Source organism: Podarcis gaigeae, assembly GCF_964106915.1.
Source record: "Podarcis gaigeae genome assembly, chromosome: 7".
Lineage (NCBI taxonomy): Eukaryota > Metazoa > Chordata > Lepidosauria > Squamata > Lacertidae > Podarcis > Podarcis gaigeae.
This window is the reverse complement of record NC_139683.1, coordinates 84,831,253-84,853,157: the sequence shown is the minus strand read 5'-3', so window position 1 is coordinate 84,853,157 and position 21,905 is coordinate 84,831,253. Positions and strand designations below refer to the sequence as shown.

General features: G+C 44.9%; 1 protein-coding gene across 10 annotated transcripts in view; it reads left to right on the top strand.

Moving 5' to 3' along the window:
- ENOX1 (ecto-NOX disulfide-thiol exchanger 1) overlaps positions 1-21,905 on the top strand; it is a 276,927-nt gene that overhangs the window by 131,133 nt on the left and 123,889 nt on the right. For 6 of the 10 annotated variants that reach the window (XM_083748441.1, XM_083748450.1, XM_083748447.1 and 3 more), the window contains 2 exons: positions 954-1,039; positions 10,190-10,281. The gene's annotated coding sequence lies outside the window, so the exon portion shown is untranslated. The remainder of the gene's footprint in view (positions 1-953; positions 1,040-10,189; positions 10,282-21,905) is intronic. The other 4 variants (XM_083748449.1, XM_083748444.1, XM_083748442.1 and 1 more) reach the window with 1 other exon arrangement.

The window sequence follows — 21,905 nt, the reverse complement described above, 5'->3', positions numbered from 1 at the left end:
CATTCACCCATTTTATTCTTTATTTTGGGGTTGGTAGAACAACCACCCACACAAGACGGCACTGGAAAGCAGTTATTCATGACAAATCTCCTTAGATTTTCCTCTTCAACTCAGCAGGAAACTGAGATATTTCTTCTACAGTTAGCTCTTTAAATGCTTATTGTAGAATGTTTTCTTTGCCTCTGTATAGTTAACATTATACAACCCAGCTTTAAAGCAGGCATAGGCAAACTCTTTTTTAAAAAATAATTAACAGGCCAATCAAATCACATTAATTCCAAATCACATTAATTCCAAATTATACAGCCAAATTTTTAAAATTTTTGTTGGGGATACCCATGCTTCAAGCTCCGAAAGGGGTCCAAACATCACTCTTGCTGCCGCTTTGATTAAACAGTTCTATCCAGTTCTGTCCAGATAGTCTTTTTGTTATTTTCTTCATCTTCTTGTTGTTATCATCATATATCCCTTTCTTTGTGATCTCTGATCATCTTCACAAGCGGGTGAAAGACAAACATCTCCTGTGTGGGTTTTACACTCTCCAATAGTCATATCACATAAAGGAAAGACGCCATTTCCACACCTCCGTTGAAAACATTCCCAAAGTCTGTCCGATGATTCACAGGCTTGCCAATCTAGATTTCAGAGGGCCCTGCCAGGTCAAGATAACGTTCTGATAACCATACATTCACATTCCAATGACCCTGGTCCTCCTCCCCCTCGTCCTCCTTAGGCAAGCCTGTTAAAGCAGGCATAGGCAAACTCGGCCCTCCAGATGTTTTGGGGCTACAACTCCCATCATCCCTCAGCTAACAGGACCAGTGGTCAGGGATGATGGGAATTGTAGTCCCAAACATCTGGAGGGCCGGAGTTTGCCTATGCCTACTTTAAAGAGAAAGATTTAGGATTTTTCCAACAAACCTAACATTTGTATCTTTTTTCTTTTCCCATAGATGCTGCAATTGCAAATCCAAAGACTGCACTCATCCCAAAAGAATGCCCAGAGGTTTTCACGGCCAAAAGGAAGAAATCTGAGTAGGTAGGTACTATGTAATGTTTCTGGAACATTCCATGGAAGAGTCCCTGCAGGCAAGGGAAAAGAGTCTGCAGGCAAGGGAAAAGAGCAAGGGAAAAGCAGGTTGTGTGTAGGAAGGAAAGGAGGGAAATATGGAATTTATGCAGCCTACGAAACCTAACTCGGGTCTGCAGTGTTAACCGGTGTGGCTGCATAAGGAGCTTACAGATGAGCTGAGATTTAATAAGGGCATGTATAAGAAATGGAAGAAAGGGGAAATCGCAAAGGAGGAGTATACACAAGTAGCCAACAGTTGCAGGGTGAAGGTCAGGTTGGCTTAAGCTCAGAATGAGCTCAGGCTTGCAAGAGAAGTCAAAAATAATAATAAAGGTTTCTTTGGCCGTGTCTGAAGTAAGAGGAAGAGTAGGCAAGTGGAAAAGACGGAGAAATGCTATTGGGTAAAAGAGAGAAGGCAGAACCGTTCAACACCTCCTTTGCCTCTGTCTTCACCCAAAAGGAAAGCAATGCCCAACCTGGTGATAACAGAATAAATGATGCAGTGAGGGAGCTGGTAAGGTGTTGTTGTTTAGTCGTTTAGTCATGTCTGACTCTTCATGACCCCATGGACCAGAGCACGCCAGGCACTTCTGTCTTCCACTGCCTCACGCAGTTTGGTCAAACTCATGCTGGTAGCTTCCAGAACACTGTCCAACCATCTTGTCCTCTGTCGCCCCCTTCTCCTTGTGCCCTCCATCTTTCCCAGCATCAGGGTCTTTTCCAGGGAATCTTCTCTTCTCATGAGGTGGCCAAAGTATTGGAGCCTCAGCTTCACGTTCTGTCCTTCCAGTGAGCACTCAGGGCTGATTTCCTTCAGAATGGATAGGTTTGATCTTCTTGCAGTCCATGGGACTCTCAAGAGTCTCCTCCAGCACCATAATTCAAAAGCATCCATTCTTCGGCGATCAGCCTTCTTTATGGTCCAGCTCTCACTCCCATACATCACTACTGGGAAAACCATAGCTTTAACTATACGGACCTTTGTCGGCAAGGTGATGTCTCTGCTTTTTAAGATGCTGTCTAGGTTTATAGAAGCAGGCATCTTTTAATTTCGTGACTGCTGTCACCATCTGTAGTGATCATGGAGCCCAAGAAAGTAAAATCTCTCACTGCCTCCATTTCTTCCCCTTCTATTTGCCAGGAGGTGATGGGACCAGTGGCCATGATCTTCATTTTTTTGATGTTGAGTTTCAGACCATATTTTGCGCTCTCCTCTTTCACCCTCAATAAAAGGTTCTTTAATTCCTCCTCACTTTCTGCCATCAAGGTTGTGTCATCTGCATATCTGAGGTTGTTGAAGTTTTCATTAAAATAAAAAGAGGTCTGGAGTAAATGAATGCTGCTATTCAAAGTGGTTTTTGTTGGAGCGGGTTGTGAGACAAGGTTTTCAGTGTGAAAACATGAGAGTGCTCCAGAAATAATGATTCATTTTCTAAAAAACAGCTATCTTTACTAAAATAGCCTCAGCATAAAAAGTGGGCCTGTGTTACTTCCACAGCCTGTTGGTAGCAGTGTTTAAAATAATGTTGTTCAGAACATAGTGCTGTGTGAGCAAGAGACATACTATACAAATGAAAATAACCTGCCAGAACAGTGATCCTGAAAACATAGCCTCATAGTTCTTTCCGTACTGTCACCAAACTGTAAGTGGAATAAAACAAATCTCATGGATTTAAAAGGTCTGGGTTGCTCCTTGATATTTTCCTCATCTTTACTTGTCAGTTTCTCCCTAGCTTTTTTCTAAAACCTTTCCTATATACCAGCATTATTCTTAAAGCCAACACTTTGCATTACTGCCCTTGCTGGACAGATGAGATTATCTCCCACAATTTCATACCAAAAAAAAGTAGATTTCCGTTGTTCAGACCATTCATCCTCCTCTTGTTTTCGATGTCTGTTCTTAAAATATTAGCTCACTCTTTGTTTTCATTCACTGACACATAAACACACCTTTGTGTATAATTTCCTTTCCTTTCATCAAGAAATCCATCTCAAATCTATACCACTTTTATGTTAGGATTGGCATTTGGCACTTGCAGATATCTTTGTCTCTTTGCAACTGATGTTGCATTTTAAGCCCTTTGACAGAGCCAGCTCTTTACATTTGCTGGCTGACAGCTCCTCCAGTTCCGGATGTCACAGATGTATGTGGGTTGTGGAACTGAGACCATTGCAGGGAAGAATTCTGCCATCCTCCACAGACATGGCCAGCGACAAGAGATATGCAGCACACACTTTCTGTAAATGGAGGGCACACATTGTGGTGAGACCTGGAAAACCGACACCCTGTATTGTGGGTGGGTACAATTGGTACGCGGGACGCGGGTGGCGCTGTGGGTTAAAGCCTCAGCGCCTAGGGCTTGCCGATCGAAAGGTCGGCAGTTCGAATCCCCGCAGCGGGGTGCGCTCCCGTTGCTCGTTCCCAGCGCCTGCCAACCTAGCAGTTCGAAAGCACCCTCGGGTGCAAGTAGATAAATAGGGACCGCTTTCTAGCGGGAAGGTAAACGGCGTTTCCGTGTGCAGCTCTGGCTCGCCAGAGCAGCGATGTCACGCTGGCCACGTGACCCGGAAGTGTCTCCGGACAGCGCTGGCCCCTGGCCTCTTGAGTGAGATGGGCGCACAACCCCAGAGTCTGGCAAGACTGGCCCGTACGGGCAGGGGTACCTTTACCTTTACCTTTACAATTGGTCAGCCACAACACTCGATTGGCAGGTCCCTCAAAGCTGGGTGCAATCTGGCCAATGGGACGCAGTCCAAACGGTTTGAGGGACCCATGCACATGACCCAGAGCTTCCTCTTTCAGCTCGGGCATTCGGAACACCCGCCCACCTCTCCCTACTTTTAGGGCTGTGTGCTTGACCTTGCTATGCCGTCGTGTGTCGTTGGGGCACAGCAGGAATTTTCCCCACTTGGCTGATTAGCTGGTGCCATTTGGGTTTCGCCTGCCGCGTAGCAAATCATCACAACTTGTAAGGTTGTGGATAGGCGCTGGTTCAGGTGATAGGGATGGGAGAACACCCTCGCCATCCCTATGTGAAGGGTATTCCATTAAAATAATCCAGGGACTTGATGGCTTTGTCAACCCCTGAGAGGGGGTTGTGCCCATGCCTGAGTCCAGGGGGGCATTTGGGTGGCGGAGTTAGCCTGTTCCCGGATTTCCGCTTATCCAGGTGTTCACCCTTGGCTGACCTATGCTGGTGCCCTGGGTCAGCGCTACCTGCATGGCGGGGAGCTAGTCAAACCAGAGCCTATGCAACCAGTCACTTTCTGTAATCAATAAAGTTGTGGCCTAAATTCTGCCAAAAACCAAAACCAAAATTTGAGTCATGTGTGAATTTATTTAGGGAGGAGCTTTCTGGGTCTGAACACGCAAAGGTTCCATGTGAATCTGCCATATACATTGTTTATGTCATATATATATATGTCATATATATACACACACACACATACAGTGGTACCTCGCAAGACAAATGCCTCGCAAGACGAAAGAGTTTTCCGTTTTTTGAGTCGTTCCGCAAGATGAATTTCCCTGTGGGCTTGCTTCGCAAGACAAAACGTCTTGCGAGTTCTTGCGAGTTTGTTTCCTTTTTCTTAAAGTCGCTAAGCCGTTAATAGCCGTGCTTCGCAAGACGAAAAAACTGCAAGACGAAGAGACTCGCAGAACGGATTAATTTCGTCTTGCGAGGCACCACTGTGTGTGTGTGTGTGTGTGTGTGTGTGTGTGTGTGTGTATATATATATACCGCTTGGTTGCAGGAAACCTCAAAGTGGTTTAGAGAACACAACTCAACTGCTGATGGGGAAATGCTGTTATTGTTCAGTGCCAACATTAATGAAGAGTTTAAACAAATGCAAACCCAAATGTGGACAATTCAAACAGGAAGGAAAAGTGGGAGGCAACTAAAGAAATTGGTGTGGCTGCATAAGGAGCTTATGGATAAATTGAGATTTAAGAAGGGCATATATGAGAAATGGAAGAAAGGAGAAATCACAAAGGATATCACAAAAGAAAAGCAGTGGTGAGAACAGAATAAACAATGCAAGGAGGGACCTGCAGCCCAAGATAAGAAAAGAAGCAGTAAGGGAACACCCACCTACTTTGAATGAATTCAAACCTCCAGAATATGATGATCCAAGGGTACTAAAGGAGCTTGCGGATGTAATCTCAGAACCTCTGTCTATAATCTTTGAGAATTCTTGGAGAACTGGTGAGGTCCCTATAGACTGGAGACGGGCAAATGTTGTTCCCATGTTCAAAAAGGGGGGAAAGAAGACCTAGGTATCTACCAACCGGTGAGCTTGACATCGATACCAGAAAAGCTCATAGAACAGATAATTCAACAGGTGGTCTGTGAGCACTTGGAAAAAGATGTTGTGATTACACTGGTACCTCAGGTACCAATTAATTCATACCTACTTAATTCATTCCGGAGGTCCGTTCTTAACCTGAAACTGTTCTTAACCTGAAGCACCACTTTAGCTAATGGGGCCTCCTGCTGCCGCTGTGCCGCTGCCATGCGATTTCTGTTCTCATCCTGAAGCAAAGTTCTTAACCCGAGGTACTATATCTGGGTTAGCGGAGTCTGTAACCTGAAGGGTATGTAACCTGAAGAGTATGTAACCCGAGGTACCACTGTACTGAGACCCAGCATGGGTTTCTCAAAAACAAGTCATGCCGGACAAATCTCATTCCTTTTTCTCATTTCCTCACCTATTGGCCTCCTACTTTGCCACGTGTGTGCTGTGAACCCACCTACCTGCTGCCATATGTCCACCCACAGTTGCCTATGAACCTAGGAAGCAGGCATGTTGGTGGCACATAGCAGAGGAGGATGTGGTGGTGATGGGCGACATTTTCTGTCTTGCCTCTAGTGGCAAAACATCCTGGGCTGGCCCTGAGCCATTCCCCCCCCCCATCTCTCTCTCTCTCTCTCTCTCTCTCTCTCTCTCTCTCAGTATTTATGACCATGGGATCTCACTCAATAGTTCTTTAAGTTTTTTGAAATCAGCCTTCTTAAAGTCCAGAGTGCACATCTGAGTACACTCAACTTGCCCTTTCCACTGTAGAACGAATCTCAAGAGGACATAATCACTTCCTGCCAAGGTTCCCATTACTTCCCCCTCACTGACCAGTTCTTTCCTATTGGTGAGCATCAGATCGAAGAGAATCAATCCACTTGTTATTTCTTTCACTTTCTGGGGAATGAAATTGTCAGAATGGCAGTTGAGGAATTTGTTAGGCTTCTCAATCTTGATGGAGTTTGAGATCCAACAGATATCAGGGTAGTTGAAGTGAAGTCCCCCATGACTACTGTATCTCCTTTTTGAATGTTTGGTAATCTGCTCAAGGAAGGCAGACTCCCATAATGAAGTCACTGTTGTTTCCCTCCCTCACAATTTTTACACCAGTGCTCTGTGTTCTGTGCTGCAAACCATGGGTCTCTACATATGTATACACATCCTTCCTGTTGGTATACCTTCTGAATAGATTATACCGCTCAATTACTACCCTCCAGTCTTATCCCACCAGGTTTGTAATGCCTACTAGATAATATTTGCCATCCTGTGTTCAAGAGATCAAGTTTGTCTTGCTTATTTCCCATGCTCTGTGCATCAGTATAGAGACAACTGAAACAATGTGTCATTCCTTCCAGCCATTTCCTTCTTGTTTTTTACTGCCCATTTCCTTTAACAAGACCTCAGTTTCCAGTACATCAGTGAAGTTATTGCCCCCAGTACTTAGTGCCCCCCTGTGCTCTGAAATATTGTTTTATTGGCTTTCATCTCCAGGAGTTGCCTCCTCAAAGATAAACTACTTTTCAACTTATTTCTAGCTTTGCAATTTTGAGAATTTACCCCAATTAGCTTTTGCAATCTTTGAGTAAATACTTCAGGTTTGAATCTGTGGGTAAAGCATTGAAGCAGTTTATGGGATGTCATTTCCCCCTATTGCTTCAAATTCAGGGTTTATGAAAAGTAGGCTATTGTGAAAAATAGCTATATTTTATCAGCTTTTAATGTGTTCTTAAAAAAACCACTGATCTACAGAAAGGTCAACAATGTTTGATAGCAGAATCTTAAAAGAAAAGAGTGTTATCCCAAGGTAGTTAACACAAAAAACTGAACCCCCTTTGTGTTTTATAGTTTAAACTGAAGGAATTATACAGTTAAGGAATTCATTAATCTAACTTTCTATCAGATGATTGTTGATTAGGCTCATTCTTCCCATAGTAACTGAAAGACAAATGGGGCACTCTCTTGAAAGGATTAAATAGATGAGATATATTTTAATCTCCAGAAAGGATTGGATAGATTAGAGAATATTGGTTCTTCCCTCTAGCTGGCTCTACTGCTCTTCAGAAGTTGATAAGGTATCATTGAAATAACAAATAATATTGAATTCACGCTTTATAAACTGAGATTGCATATTAGCAAGGGAATGGATCTGAATAATATTTAATTCATCTCCTCTCTTCTCACATGTAGTAGTAGTAGTAGTAGTAGTAGTAGTAGTAGTAGTAGTAATTTTATTATTTATATCCCGCCCATCTGGTTGGGTTTCTCCAGCCACTCTGGGTGGCTTACAGCATATATAAAAACATAATAAAACATCAAACATTAAAAAACAGAATATCTTATATAGACTATAAATAAACCAATAAATCAAATAATAATAAACAGTTTACAGTTATACCCAAATTAAAACAACTGCCAACCCCAACTAAATATTTAACCAACCCCAACCCAACAAAAACAAAACAGAGGAACCAAAATTAAAACCATTTAGAACATTTTAGCCAGTTGCCTCAACCCAAGAGTTGTTCCAGCAATGTCCCAGGAGCCTCTTTTAGCTGTTCAAGGTGAGTCTGGCCCTTGCCCCTTAGGGTAGATGGAAACAGGACTTGCAGCAGGGAGCGGTCTTCCTTCCAGCATTCATGGCAGCAGTATAGTGAGACACTTTTTAAAAGGTAAAGGTACGCCTGCCCATACGGGCCCTGTCGTGTCCGACTCTCGGGTTGTGCGCCCATCTCACTTAAGAGGCCAGGGGCCAGCGCTGTCTGGAGACACTTCAGGGTCACGTGGCCAGCGTGACGAAGCTGCTCTGGCGAGCCGGCACCAGCGCAGCACATGGAAACGCCGCTTACCTTCCCGCTATAAAGTGGTACCTATTTATCTTGGTTGACCACAAACTTGACATGAGCCAACAGTGTGACGCAGCAGCTAAAAAAGCCAATGCAATTCTGGGCTGCATCAATAGGAGTATAGCATCTAGATCAAGGGAAGTAATAGTGCCACTGTATTCTGCTCTGGTCAGACCTCACCTGGAGTACTGTGTCCAGTTCTGGGCACCACAGTTCAAGAAGGACACTGACAAACTGGAACGTGTCCAGAGGAGGGCAACCAAAATGGTCAAAGGCCTGGAAACGATGCCTTACGAGGAACGGCTAAGGAAGCTGGGCATGTTTAGCCTGGAGAAGAGGAGGTTAAGGGGTGATATGATAGCCATGTTCAAATATATAAAAGGATGTCACATAGAGGAGGGAGAAAGGTTGTTTTCTGCTGCTCCAGAGAAGCGGACACGGAGCAATGGTTCCAAACTACAAGAAAGAAGATTCCACCTAAACATTAGGAAGAACTTCCTGACAGTAAGAACTGTTTGACAGTGGAATTTGCTGCCAAGGAGTGTGGTGGAGTCTCCTTCTTTGGAGGTCTTTAAGCAGAGGCTGGACAACCATATGTCAGGAGTGCTCTGATGGTGTTTCCTGCTTGGCAAGGGGTTGGACTCGATGGCCCTTGTGGTCTCTTCCAACTCTATGATTCTATGATTCTATCTACTTGCACTTAAGGGTGCTTTCGAACTGCTAGGTGGGCAGGAGCTGGGACCGAAAGACAGGAGCTCACCCCGCCGCGGGGATTCGAACCGCCGACCATGCGATCAGCAAGCCCTACGCGCTGAGGTTTTACCCACAGCGCCACCCGCGTCCCTCAGTCATACCTTGGGTTAAAGATGCTTCAGGCTGAGCATTTTCAGGTTGCGTGCTGCAGCAACCCAAAAGTAATGGAACGGGTTACTTCTGGGTTTCGCAGCCCATGCATGCACGGACGCTCAAAATGACGTCACGCGCATGTGCAGAAGCGGTGAATTGTGACCCTCAGACGCCGGTTGCGTTCTGCTCAGGATGCGAACGGGGCTCCAGAGGTGCCACTGTAACATAAATACACTCAAGGGCATCACAACTGTGCCAGATAAGATGATAAGATAAGAGATAAGATAAGATAAAATATTCTCCATCCCACTAACACATTTAAACGGCTGTAAAACGTTAATTGGGGTGGGGCTGTGGGTTAAACCACAGAGCCTAGGACTTGCTGATCAGAACGTCGCGGTTTGAATCCGCGCGACGGGGCAAGCTCCCGTTGCTCGGTCCCTGCTCCTGCCAACCTAGCAGTTCGAAAGCACGTCAACGTGCAAGTAGATAAATAGGTACCGCTCCAGCGGGAAGGTAAATGGCATTTCCATGCGCTGCTCTGGATTGCCAGAAGCGGCTTAGTCATACTGGCCACATGACCCAGAAGCTGTACGCTGCTCCCTCAGCCAATAAAGCGAGATGAGCGCCGCAACCCCAGAGTCGGCCACGACTAGACCTAATGGTCAGGGGTCCCTTTACCTTTTAAAACGTTAATCATCCAAATGGCTGCTTGAAGAGAAACGTAATGAAGGTGTCAGGAAAAGCGTTGCACAAACGGGGCCACCACAGAAAAGGCCTTTCTTGTGCTGACATCCTCCAGACCTCTAATGAGAGTGGCATCCAAAGAAGGAGCAGCTGGATCTGGTCCACCACTACCTGCCCAAGAAGGAGAGATCAGCGACTGGCTGCTACTGGTACTTAGATTTTCCAAATCTAGGGAGTGTTTCTTAAGGAGTGGTCTTATTGCTCAGGCAAGCAGAGTCCACCCCTCTTGCAGGGAGGCATCAGTCACCTCCCTGGCCCAGTTAGCTGTCTCCTCCCTGCTAGCTTTTATCAGACAAAGGGGCCAGGGTTCAGAGCGCTGACCGATCCAAGCACCTTGTCCACATCCTCAAGCCTATTAGCTCATTCTCTGTTATTGTTTCAGGATCATCTGCACAGAAACAGACAAGCTGTAATAAAGCAGCCCTTTTTCATGGAACTCCTGAACTGGAACTGATGAAAAAAACTTGGGAAAAGGTAGAAATTTAAGTAAATAACAGTCACAATTGTATCTTGACAGTGCATTCAATGTTCTTTTTGCGCTTTTCACATTTCATTTATGGTGTACACTTAATCTGATTGCCTTGGGTTACCTGTAGGTGGTATATATTAATCTCCCATTGAAATTTCTGCACCAATAATTTTTTGGGGAAAGAAAATGTTTTATTTCAAAAAGTAAACATGCAAATCAGTGGAATGCATGCGAAGTCCAATATTTTTAGTTTCCTGATGTGAATTTGTTATATTGCGACCAGGGACGAAGCCAGTCTGGTCTGGGGCTATTAATTTGTGTAGGAAATTTTTTTAGGCGGTTAGCCAAGATTGATGTGAATATCTTGTAGTCTTGGTTTATTAATGAGATTGGGCGGTATGAAAAGTCCGATATATTTTTGTAAACATATTTTTTTATTTTTGTAAACAGAATTTTGTAAACAGAATTTATTCAAGCTACAATGTATGAAATGTGGCTGAACACCCATGCTCCTCTCCTAGGATATGTTGACAGACATAGTTTGAAATGCATCTTTACAAACATAAATACTTGAAACTGGTTCTCCCCCCAAAAAACTCAACACTGAATTCCTGTGAACATTTTATTGAGAGTAAGTGCAATTGTTTCAGTGAGACTGCCTAAAAATTTATATATGAATGGGCCATGAGATGCTGAGAATTTCTGATTCCGTCCCACTTAAATAGTTTCACATAGAATCATAGAATTGTAAAGTTTTTTCTTTAAAGAGTTGTTGTGGACGTATAACAGCATATTTATTAATGCGGTGCAGCTGCACACCTTACCACTCTCTTAATATGACCTTGGGAAGAATTCTATACGGTCATACCTCGGGCTGAAGTAGTTTCAAGTTAAGTATTTTTGGGTTGCGCTCCATAGCACCCCGGAAGTTAACGGAGCACATTACTTCCGAGTTTCGCCGCTCGCACATGTGCAGGCGCTCAAAATGGCGTCATGTGCATGCGCGGAAGCGGCAAAATTTGACCCGTGCACACACAGACACGCAGTTGTGTCTTACGTTTACTTCAGGATGCAAACGGGGCTCTGGAACGGATCCCATTTGTATCCAGAGGTACCACTGTACAGTCATACCTCTTGTTACATTTGGTTCAGGTTACGTCTTTTCAGGTTGTGTCCCACGGCGACCCGGAAGTAACGGAACGGGTTACTTCCGGGTTTTGCCGCTCGCGCATGTGCAGATGCTCAGAATGATGTCACTCGCATGCGCAGAAGCGGCGAATCGTGACCCGCGCATGCGCAGACGCCAGTTGTGTTCTGCTCATTATGCGAATGGGGCTCCGTAACAAATCCCGTTCGCAACCAGAGGTACCACTGTATTAAGATCCACTGGGATGAGCGGGGTTAGGATGCAGCAGTTCTGCAGCTGAGCTGCTAGGCTCTGCCAGCTTAACTCTTTCTTTATTGGATCATCCAGAGATATTCTGGGTGTCGCCACATCCCATCCCAGCTGGGATCCCAAGTCTGTTCACCTGAGTCACATGAACTGGGACCACAGCCAAAATTAATCTAGCCAAAAGGGTGGTGTTCCTTGAGCACCGTTTTAAAGGCTTGCTTTTGCCCTATGCCAGGCTTAAACTGACTCAGCCAGCCGTCACCCGGCTCTTGAATAGAGTTTGGATATGCTGGCTTTATTTATGCTGGCTTGCTTTACGCCAGCTTCTTGTGTATAGGATTGCTGCCTTAATGTGCTACACAGCTAAAGATGCAGGGTTACTGTAATGGAATTGTGAGACCAAAAAGGACGCTCAGCCATTTACAGGTCTTTAAAGCTAACTATGCGTTACATAAAGGTCCGTATAGTTAAAGCTATGGTTTTCCCAGTAGTGATGTATGGAAGTGAGAGTTGGACCATAAAGAAGGCTGATTGCTGAAGAATTGATGCTTTTGAATTATGGTGCTGGAGGAGACTCTTGAGAGTCCCATGGACTGCAAGAAGATCAAACCTCTCCATTCTGAAGGAAATCAGACCTGAGTGCTCACTGGAAGGACAGAACGTGAAGCTGAGGCTCCAATACTTTGGCCACCTTATGAGAAGAGAAGACTCCCTGGAAAAGACCCTGATGTTGGGGAAGATGGAGGGCACAAGGAGAAGGGGACAACAGAGGACGAGATGGTTGGACAGTGTTCTCGAAGCTACCAGCATGAGTTTGACCAAACTGCGTGAGGCAGTGGAAGACAGGAGTGCCTGGCGTGCTCTGGTCCAGGGGGTTACAAAGAGTCGGACACGACTAAACGACTAAACAAGAACAACACGTGTTACATGTGTGGGACACGGGTAGTGCTGTGGTCTAAACCACTGTGCCTAGGGCTTGCCGCTCAGAAGGTTGGCGGTTCGAATCCCCACGACGGGGTGAGCTCCCGTTGCTTGGTCCCTGCCCCTGCCCACCTAGCAGTTTGAAAGCATGTCAAAGCGCAAGTAGATAAATAGGTACCGCTCCAGCAGGAAGGTAAACAACGTTTCCATGCGCTGCTCTGGTTCACCAGAAGTGGCTCAGTCATGCTGGCCACATGACCTGAAAGCTGTACGCCGGCTCCCTCGGCCAATAAAGCGAGATGAGCGTCGCAACCCCAGAGTTGGTCACGACTAGACTTAATGGTCTGGGGTCCCTTTACCTTTACCTTTACATGTACCCACATACAGAGCTGATGTCTCCCCCTCCCCTTTAGGAAGCTCTTTAAAAAAGGGCCATAGGAAGCTGAGAAGGAGGGCTTAATGCCTGTAGGACATTTCTTCTAAGGAAAATTGCTTAAGAAGCTGCCTTTTTGTTCTGCTGAAGGCAGAAAAATAGCCCAGGAGGAAAGAGTTAAGGAAATGTCAATCCTACCAGTGCTCTGCTCAGGATTCAGCCTTCCTTTACTACTTTGCATGAAACAAAACCAAAAGGAAGCCAACCAGCTAGCCAGCCAGCGCTTCTGTACATATATGTGCTTAATTTAAAACATAACTTGAAGAAGCTGCCTTCCTGCTCTCTGTACTAAACGTTTCTTTCCTAAATGTGACTGGGGCTAGATCTACATTGATATGTAAAAACACTTTTTAAAAAACCCATAATATGGCTCTCAATGCAATTTTCATTGGTGATGGATTGCTGCTCTGCAGTGCCCTCTGGTGCCACATTTTTATAATGCATTTTAACGTTATAACTGACCAGTGTAGGTTATTCCTGGGTAGAATCTCATTAGTCAAGGGGAGCAGAGTCCTCCAGATGTTGTTTGACTTCAAATCCCACCTGTCCCCACTACTAGTTGACCAGGGATGATGAGAACTGGAGTCCAACAAAATATGGAGGGCACCATGTTGAGAAATGTTGCCCCAGACGCTTTTGTCTCTCATCACCAATTGCTTTAAAAAATGGGTCATGTAAAACATGAGCAAAATGCTGTGTATTATTTGAATATTATTATAGTGAAGTTTCTTGATTAGGTACTTGTGTAGTGCTTAATTTTTATTTTCCCCCTCCAAACCTCTGATATTGAAAATCTACCCCTTTTATCGCCCTGCCCTCCAGCTCATTGCTCATGTTTGTTTCTGGCAAATTATTGTTCGTAGTCATCACTTGTAGAGCAGGATAAATGTACTAGCCAAGAAACTAGCCAGTTTCTTTTTAAAAAAATTATTTGCCAAGGGGTTATTGTTGCATTACAGCTTCTACATCCTGCACAATCTTTTTTGAGCAATTACACAAATGGACACAGTAAAAATAAATTGCATGCATATATTGCGTGAGTTCAGTTCAGTGCCGAACGTCTTATACAGGTGGAAACGGAGAAGAGGGGGAATTTAAAATGGGGATAGGTTTGGTGTTGTCTCCGAATTCTTACAGAATTTCTAGGTTTTTAAAGGAATTATACAATAGGATTTGTTCTTGCATTATGTAGTCAGGCCTCAGATAATTGAGGGCCTGAGGAGGAGTTGGATCCTGCTCATCTCTTTCAATATGCTGAAAATTGGAATTCTGGTTTGTTTCTCAGGCTGGGCTGTTGTGCTCTGTCCCTTTCCTTGGACATTTTCCTTCTTGTGTGCATTTCTGAGCTTTCTCCGGAATCCTTCTTGCTGACTTCCTCAGTGCCCACACATTTTCATTTCCTTCTTTCTCACTTCCTCTTACTCCCCCCCCCCCATAAAATGTTAAACCCCAGGGGGCCCAAGCCTGTTTTTTATCATCAAGCCATCCAAAGACTCTTCTTTCTTCTATCTAACTTATCTATATTTATAAGGTTACTTCTTCTCAAAGGCAAATTTGCGTCTGGCTAATGCCTTTCCTCAGCAGTCTTTCGGAAGCAATGATAAATAGTATGCGGTGTTCAACCTCCTACTGATCTTCAATGGTTGCTGTTTTGTCAGCCTTTAGGTTGCAAATAATGAAGGATAAGGGATGGACATGAGGTTTCTAGGCAGATAATCTGATAATTTGAATAACTGCATGGGTGCCCTGGTAACACATTGAAACCCAGATTTATCAGTGAAACAAACACAGTTCTGAGAGTTAAGAGCCAGCCCTGTGCATGCTCACTCTGAAGTAAGAACCACTGGTTTTGGTGAGACTGTTGTAAACAAAAATTGCCCTTTTCCCTTATGGGGTATCCAAGAGCCCATATAGAGTCCTTACATAGGTTCCCTATTGGTAGGAGAGAATAACAGAGGCCAACCAGAGAATATTGAGAAGCAAAGCAGCTAGTAAGCTTGATCTTTATTGATCTGAGGAGGACCCAGAAAAATGGTGTGCAAGGCCTTATAAAGACTTTTGAAATTGCCACCCTGTAGATCAAGACCACCCCTCAGATATATCATACCTACATCACAGAAAAGGCGGTCTAAACAGAAATTTAAATGTTGTTTTTCTCTTGTCCTTGTTTATCTCCTGTCTGGCAGGTTACTTGATTAGATTTCTTGGGTAGCCTGGCCAGTCTTTTGTAATGATAAATACTTAGTTCCTGGGCCAGGTCACAGGCTCACACCCTATTCAAACACAGACAGGATTTGTGAAGGAAAAGACAATGGGGAGGCTTTTCCATTTTGACCTTGCAGAGAAAAGATTTGGTCAGTTTAGGAATCAAAATGGTTCCAGGTTGGCCTTCCTGTGCTGATCTATGTATGTGCTTGGTTGGTACACTTATGAACATTACCATATATCTAAGACCATAAAGTTCCTATCACAAGACTCACTCTAGAATTGAAATCTAGCGGTGAGAGGCTTGTTCCATCTGATGTATATTTCTCTGTTGCCTACCGTAACTAGGCATTTGCGGATTAGGAATCAAAATGGTTCCAGGTTGGCCTTCCTGTGCTGTGCTGATCTATGTATGTGCTTGGTTGGTACACTTATGAACATTACCATATATGTAAGACCATAAAGTTCCTATCACAAGACTCACTCTAGAATTGAAATCTAGCGGTGAGAGGCTTGTTCCATCTGATGTATATTTCTCTGTTGCCTACCGTAACTAGGCATTTGCAGCCTTTTGCTCCTTCCTTGGGTTTTGGGACTCCAGCAGGCAAAGTACCGTAGCTCTGGGCAGAGTTAAGGGGAAGGGGAGATGAAGGAAGCAGCAACAGCATCAGATCCGTAACCTTGTACAGTGGTGCCTCGCATGACGAAAAGAATCCATTCCGCGAGTCTCTTCGTCTAGCGGTTTTTTCGTCTTGCAAAGCAAGCCAATTGACGGCTTAGCGGATTAGCGCTATTAGCGGCTTAGCGGATCAGCTGTTAAGCGGTTTAGTGGCTTAGCGGATCAGCTGATAAAGTGACTAAGCGGCTTAGAAAAAGGGGGGGAGGGAAAAAAACCCGCAGGAACTCGCAAGACATTTTCGTCCTGCGAAGCAAGCCCATAGGAAATTCGTTTTGCGAAGCACCTCCAAAACGGAAAACCCTTTCGTCTAGCGGGTTTTCCGTCTTGCGAGGCATTCGTCTTGCGGGGAACCACTGTACTTGGGGAGTGGGTGGCGGGGCCATATTCAGCCCACAGGGCAGGGGAAGAAGCAGCAACTACTGTGGCTGGCAGAGTTGCAAGGCTGCCTTGCCTTTGCTGCAAAAGGAGCCCCTGCCTTTGAGGAGCAGGTGGTCTAAGCAGGTTATCAGCTGAGAACTCACAAGCAGGGCATCCCTTGGGTCCCTCCTTCTACAATTGGGTGAGCAGCATGCTTGCCTCTCTCTGTCTCTCTCTCTCTCTCTCTCTCTCTCTCTCTGTGTGTGTGTGAGCATGTGTAAGAGAGGAAATGGCGAGGATTTCTCCATCCCATAATCTACACGCCACACATTTTAGGCAGTTTGCAAAAAGGGATGGAGAAGTATTTATTTCATCATTTACCACATTTCTCTTCCAAAGAGATCAAGTGTGATGGCCTGGGATTCCGATTCAGAGGCTGAACCGGAGGAATCCCAGCCTGCACAGGAGTCCCCGCCTCCAGGGCCGGCTGAACTGGCGCAGGGCCTTGATGCTGAAGCGCCTGCACCTGTGTCGGAGCCTCAGGAGCAGGCACCAGGTGACCCCACTCTGGCTTCAGAGGTGGTTGAGGACTCAGTGCCTGCAGGTGAGTCTCCCCCTGGGCCCAGTAACCCTTCAGCCTCTCCTGAACTGCAGAGGCTCAGGGCAGAGAGGCGGAGGGAACTGGTTTCTCCCAGGAGGAGTGCTCACCTTAAGGCCAAGAGAGGCGGGTCTCCTGGGGGCCGGGACCGCCCCTGGCCTCAGAGAAGATAAAGGCCAGTCAGCCCGGTCCCAGGTTGCGGGAGCAACGTCGTTGTTGAGTTCCTGTTCCTGCCCGGACCCAGACCTGACCCTCCAGTGCTCCTGTCCCCGCCCGGCTTCCTGTTTCGGACCTCACCCCGCTCCTTGTGGACTGATTTCCAGGCTAGTGACTCAGGACCGGACTTTGACTACGCCTATGGTAACCTGCCCCCCGGGATCAGCACATCAAGGAGGTTGGTGCACATGGTTCTCCTCCTACCCATTTTGTCCTCACAACAACCCTGTGAGGTAGGTTAGGCTGAGAGATGGTGAGTACAGTCATACAGGCGCTACAGGCGCTTCAGGTTGCATTTTTTCGGGTTACGGACCGCCAAAACCCGGAAGTACCAGAACGGGTTACTTCCAGGTTTGGGCAGCCGCGCATGCGCAGAAGCGCTAAGTTGCACTTTGCGCATGTGCAGAAGAGCCAAATCGCAACCCATGCGTGCACAGACGCGCTGCTGCGGGTTGCGAACATGGATCACGTTCGCAACCCGAGCGTCCACTGTATCTCCACATTCACCCAGTGAATTTCATGGCTGAGTGGGGATTTGAACCCTGTGATCTCCTGGATCCCTAGTCCATCATTCTCATCCGTTCTGTAGATGAATGAGCCAGTGGAGTTTTTTTTGCAGCTTTTGAATAGTTCGGAATAGTTTTCTGAAAGAAAGAGCAAGCTGTTTCTAAAGAGAGCCAAAGTCCATCTTGGACACAGCAAAGGCATATGCTTATGTAGGAATCTGCTTCTCCAGCTGTGGGCAGGTCCACCTTGGGGTTGTGGTGCACCTGGATGGCGAGTTTGAAGTTTTTTTTATATATATATAATAATTTTTATTAAGGATTTTACATTACAAGAAATAAAAAATAAAAAACAGAAAAAAATCCAACAAAAATTGTTAAAAACAATCAATCTTTTCATCTCCTTATTTTTCATTTACTTGTTTCTCGGACCTCCTCGGACCTCCCTTTTTTGTATTCCAAATCAAATTATTAATTCAACAATTTCTTTCCCTCTTTTTGCTACCCAGATCTTATTCTTAAATTATTACAATCTTAGATTTTTACTTATATAAACCCATTTTTTTCATATTCCTTTAACCCATCATAGCTAGAAACCACTTAGTTCCAATCCGACATTATTCTAAAATTCCTTAATTTTACAATATCTCTGTAAATAGTCTTTAAATTTCTTCCAATCTTCCTCCACTGACTCTTCTCCCTGGTCTCGAATCCTGCCGGTCATTTCCGCCAATTCCATATAGTCCATCACCTTCATCTGCCATTCTTCCAAGGCGAGTTTGAAGTTTGATGGGTCAGATCCTGACGCAAGAAGTGCTTTGTTCGCCACCCCACTAGGTGTGTAGATTGAATGCCCACTCGCGGTGGACTCTCAGTGATTCACATTGAATTTCGGGAGATGGCTAAACATTTACTATCCCGTCATTCTAGTTCGATTTATGTAAAAAGTAATGCAAAGAGAACTGCTCTTTTGTTATTACGGTTTCTGATACTGTTGTAAATAAAAATCTGCCCTTTTCCCTTATGGGGTATCCAAGAGCCCATATAGAGCCCTTACATAGGTTCCCTATTGGTAGGAGAAAATAACAGAGGCCAACCAGAGAATATTGAGAAGCAAAGCAGCTAGTAAGCCTGATCTTTATTGATCTGTTGCAACAGGGTGCTCCCCTCACACGCAGGAAAGGAGGAGGACCCACAAAAATGCTGTGCAAGGGCTTATAAAGACTTTTGAAATTCCCATCCTGTAGACCAAGACCACCCCCAGAAACATTATACATACATCACAGAAGGGGTGTAACCTAAGACCACCCCTCAGATACATCACAGAAAAGGTGGTCTTGAAACAGAAATTTCAATATTGTTTTTCTCTTGTCCTTGTTTATTTCCTGTCTGGCAGGTTACTTGATTGGATTGCCTGAGGAGCCTGGCCAGTCTTTTGTAGTGATAAATACTTATTCAAACACCCTTAAGACAGGATTTGTGAAGGAAAAGACAATGGGGAGGCTTTTCCACTTTGACCATGCAGAGAAACATTTGATCAGTTTAGGAATCAAAATGGTTCCAGGTTGGCCTTCCTGTGCCGATCTATGTACGTGCGGTTATGAACATTGCCATACATCTAAGACCATAAAATTCCTATCACAATACACAGAATTAGGAGTGGGTTGTCGAGAATCTCCTCTGTTTAACTTCTAATTCAGAACTACCCCAGCGCACGGATTTTGGCATGCAGCAACTTTTGCTGTTTCTGAATCCGAGGGACCTTGAAGCTTAGAGGAGGAGAGGGCAGAACAAAATATTTGAAAATTGTTGTATTACACCATTACCTAATATCAATTACAAAATGCCCAAAGCTCATCACTTGAATAAATCTTTACTAATCAACATGTCCTTAGAAAATAGACAGGTCAAGTGCTACCTGAGTATTGCTAGGTAACAGACTTGACATTTTTCTTCGTCTTGTGGCAGTTAAGGAGAGAAATGCTTAAAATACCATTTAAGTTGCTCCCTGTAGCGTAATTACAGCCTTTTCAGTAAGTGAAGTAATTTTTAAATTATAGATTAGTCCAGTCATTTAATTTGATGGGAACAATTGTGGTTAATTTTACAATTCCTTATGCTACCAAAACAGTGACAAAAATGGTTTTGTATCTGCCTGCCTTTGCTCTAAAATGTCTATTAAAGCAGGTGGTTGGTTGTGTTGTGGTTTTTTTTCAAATTAGAAAAAGACAAAACTTACTTTTGTTGAACAAAGTTCTTAAGAAAGATTAATGCAGGGAACACAGATCAAAAAAGTGAGGCAGAGCCGTCATCTCATTCTGCTAGTACAGACTTGAGAATATGCAGGTAAAGCCATCTTGGAAATTTTGAAACGCTTTAACAAAAAGATTTGTGGAATGTGTGTGTTTGCTGTGTAGCACCTCCTATCGAAGACAAACACTGAGTGGTAATCCTTCTTTCTATTTGCCAATCTTATTTATTTATAAAAGTATTAATATATCACAATCTCATCTAGAAAACATCTAGATGGTATGCAGCCTATATAAAACTACAATAACCATAAAACCAGAAAATGGGATAAGGAACTGGCCAGTTACATAAAATTCAACTGGTCTTTTGCAGTCAGATGTACAGGTGATCTAGCCATAGTAGGCAAAAGTCAACAAGAACTACAAATATGCTGTCAAATCTGCAATTTTGTAATGCTTGTTGTAGTGCTGGTTTCAGTAGTGTTGAAAACTCCTAATAATCGTTGAATCCAATGTATATACAGTGGTGCCCTGCAAGATGAACGCCTCGCAAGACGGAAAACCCGCTAGACGAAAGGGTTTTCCGTTTTGGAGGCGCTTCGCAAAACAAATTTCCCTATGGGCTTGCTTCGCAAGACGAAAATGTCTTGCGAGTTCCTGCGGGTTTTCCCCCCTTCCCCCCCTTTTCCTAAGCCGCTAAGCCGCTTAACAGCTGATCGCTAAAAGCCGCTGTCAGGGTTTCAGGGACAGAGAGCGAGGGGGAGGGGTCCCAGGGCGACGAGGAAGAGGACGACGACGACCCGAGTTTGTCAGTGAGTCCGTCAAGTGAATCCGAGGATTCCCAAAAGGGAGCCCCCCTGGTCAGGCCAAGGGGCAGTAGAGAGGGAAGCAGTCAGAAGCAGGGGAACGAAGAGGGAATCCCCAGTGGGGGTTGGAGATCGGGACCGGCCTCTCCGTCGGAACGGAGTGAAGGGGGTGGAGTTGCCAGTGTGTCAGAAAGAGCAGAACAGGAAGCAGAGAGGGGAAGGAGTTCGGAGCAGAACGTCCTGCCGGAAGGGGAGGAGTGTAGTACCGAGAGTAGCGTAACGGTCGAAAGGAAGGTCAGAGGCAACGTACGCGCGCCAAGTTCAAATGTGGAGGCGCGCGGAAATGAGGAGAGCCCTGAGGAGGAGCCTGGTCCCAAAGCACGAAGGAGGGGGGAGCAGGCGTCAGAAGACTCAGCCTCGGGGGAGTCCTGGAGGGAGGGAGCACAGGGGGGCAGGAAGACCCTGCGGAAAAGGAAGGAGAGGAAAAGGTGGAGCAGTACAAGCCTCTTAAGCTGGTGCAGGGGCGGGACTGACTCAGAGGGGACTTCTAACATCTAAGGGTAACAGATGCTGAGCCACGGAGCTTGGATGTAACGACAACAATGTTCTTCAATAAAGCCTTTTGTATATAACTTGGACTGGACTTTGGTCTCTTGTGAGCTGGGACCTCGGGTGGCTCTGACAGCCGCTAAACCGCTAATAGCGCTAATCCGCTAAGTTGTCAATGGGCTTGCTTTGCAAGACGAAAAACCTCACGGAACAGATTAATTTCGTCTTGCGAGGCACCACTGTAGGTGTTTTTAAATCAATACGTTAATAGATTATCTGTTGTGGAATATCCTTTTCTAAATGCTGTCTGTTCATTGGGTTGATATTCATCTAATTCTTATTAATTTGTTGGTTAGTAATTATTTTGGTTAGCAACTTGTGTATATGCAACAAGAAGCTTATTCTTCTAGAGTCATTGGAGACTGAGCGCTTGTCTTTTGCGCATACTCCATACACCATCTGGAGCTATTGCATTTTCTCCCCCTGGTTTCATTCTGAAAGTAAAAGCTCATTACAGACTGATTCTGAGTTATGCCTTTGTTTGCCTATTTGAAAATAGATGTAAGTGGCCCCAGCAATGGGGTTGTATCCGCACTTGCCCACTGATATTGTGGGTGGGCATATACCAAAATCTTCTTCATTCACCTGGGGCATGGACAACAATGGAAAGGCATGGGTAACCTAATCAAGGGGAGGGTTTTCAAATGCTTATCAAGTAAC